The 2,407-nt window shown below is 42.8% G+C and overlaps 1 pseudogene; it reads left to right on the top strand.

The window, feature by feature from the left end:
• The first annotated feature begins 1,145 nt into the window (after window positions 1–1,145).
• LOC109389337 (pre-mRNA-splicing factor RBM22 pseudogene) lies at window positions 1,146–2,204 on the top strand (annotated as a pseudogene).
• Window positions 2,205–2,407: the final 203 nt, after the last annotated feature.

Genomic DNA, 2,407 nt, shown 5'->3' with positions numbered 1-2,407 from the left:
GAAGGAAGTTCATAGCAGTGCAGGCCTACTTAAAGAAACAAGAAAAATCTCAAATCAACAGGTTATCCTTACACCTCAGGGAACTGGAAAAAGAACAGCAAAATAAGCCAAAAGGGAGTACAAAGAAGGAGATAATAAAGCCCAGAGCAGAAATAAATGAAATAGAGAGACCAGAAAAAAAATACAAAAGATTAATGAAACCAAGAGCTGTTTTTTTGAGAAGATGAACAAAATTGACAAACCTCTAGCAAGACTCATAAAAAAAAAAACAAAAATAACAAAAGAGGACACAAATTAGTGAAATCAGGAATGAAAGAGGTGAAGTGACAACAGACACCACAGAAATATAAAAAATTTTAAGAAACTAGTATGAGCAACTATATGCCAACAAATTTGACAATCTGGAATAAATGGATAATTTTCTAGAAGCATACAACCTTCCAAAGCTAACTCAAGAAGAAACAGAAAATCTGAATAGGCTGATTACTACCAAGGAAATTGAATAAGTAATCAACAAGCTTCCAACAAACAAAAGCCCTGGACCAGATGGCTTCACAAGTGAATTTTACCAAACATTCAAAAAAGAATTATCACCTATTCTTCTCAAACTATTCCAAAAAAACCAGAAGGAGGGAAGGCTCCCAAACTTTTTCTATGAGGCCACGATCACCCTGATTCCAAAACCAAAGACAGTACAAAAAAGAAAAACTACAAGCCGATATCCCTGATGAACATAGATGCAAAAATCCTCAACAAAATCTTAGCAAACAGAATTCAGCAATATATTAAGAAGATTATACACCATGATCAAGTGGGATTCACCCCTAGTATGCAAGGTTGATTCAATATCCACAAATCAATTAATGTGATACACCACATCAACCAAATGAAAAATAAAAATCATATGGTCATATCAATAGATGCAGAAAAAGCATTTGACAAAATCCAGCAGCCATTTATGATAAAAACTCTTAGCAAAGTGGGAACAGAGGGATCATATCTCAACATAATAAAGACCATATATGATAAACCCACAGCTAACATCATACTCAATGGGGAAAAGCTAAAATCATTTCCCTTAAGATCAGGAACAAGAGTCCTCACTCCCAACTAAGAAGCTACGTCTTCCTCCAGATGCTCGCAACATGGCAACTTCAATGGGTTCCAACACCTACAACAGACAGAACTGGGAGGATGCAGACTTCCCCATTCTGTGCCAGACATGCCTTGGAGAAAACCCATATATCCGAATGACCAAAGAAATGCACGGGAAGGAATGCAAAACCTGTGCCAGGCCATTCACAGTGTTTCGCTGGTGCCCTGGGGCCCGCATGCATTTCAAAAAGACTGAACTGTGCCAAACCTGCAGTAAATTGAAGAATGTCTGCCAGACCTGCCTCTTGGATCTAGAGAATGGCCTCCCCATCCAGGTTCATGATGCAGGACTGTCTTTTAAGGATGACATGCCAAAGTCAGATGTCAACAAAGAGTACTATGCACAGAATATGGAGAGAGTGATCTCTAACTCTGACGGAACACAGCCAGCTGGCATGCTGGGGAAAGCCACACCCACCAGTAACATGCTGCTCAAAGTGGTCTGGACCACACCTTACTATACAAGGAATCGACCTCACATTTGCTCTTTCTGGGTGACAGGGGGATGTAAGGGAGGAGAGGAGTGCCCATACAGACATGAGAAGCCAACAGATCCAGATGACCCCGTTGCTGTTCAGCACATTAAAGACCGATATTATGGAATCAATGACCCTGTGGCAGATAAGCTTCTAAAGCGGGCTTCAACAATGCCTCGTCTGGACCCGCCAGAGGACAGGACTCTCACCACACTATATGTTGGTGGTCTGGGTGATACCATTACTGAGACAGACCTGAGAAACCATTTCTACCAGTTTGGAGAAACCCAGACCACCACCGTCGTGCAGAGACAGCAGTGTGCTTTCATCCAGTTTGCCACAAGGCAGGCTGCAGAAGTGGCTGCAGAGAAGTCCTACAATGAGTTGGTTTCCAATGGCTGAGGACTCAACGTGAAATGGGGAAGGTCTCAAGCAACCAGAGGAAAAGTAAAAGAGAAGGATGGAACCACAGGCACTGGGATGAAGCTAGAGCATGTTCCAGGACTGCCAGTGTGCCCAGACCGGGGAATCCATGCATACAATTCCCCCGCGGCTCTTACTGAAGATGCATGACACACTCCAGCCAGGCCTGCTGAGTTCCAGATAACCTTATGAAGCCGACCAGACCACAGGAGGCAATTTCTCAGACCAGGCCCCGGGAGGCAATTCTCAACTGTTAGCCCCAAAACTTAACATGACCAACTCCCATCTTTCTTTGTTCTTTCTCCCCTCCTCCCCCACCTACTTGCCTGAATGTAAAACCTCTTGATTATTCT

This window comes from Hipposideros armiger, unplaced genomic scaffold, assembly GCF_001890085.2.
Source record: "Hipposideros armiger isolate ML-2016 unplaced genomic scaffold, ASM189008v1 scaffold_230, whole genome shotgun sequence".
Classification (NCBI taxonomy): Eukaryota; Metazoa; Chordata; class Mammalia; order Chiroptera; family Hipposideridae; genus Hipposideros; species Hipposideros armiger.
Note: the sequence above shows the minus strand (reverse complement) of the source record. Positions and strands in the feature narration are given on the sequence as shown.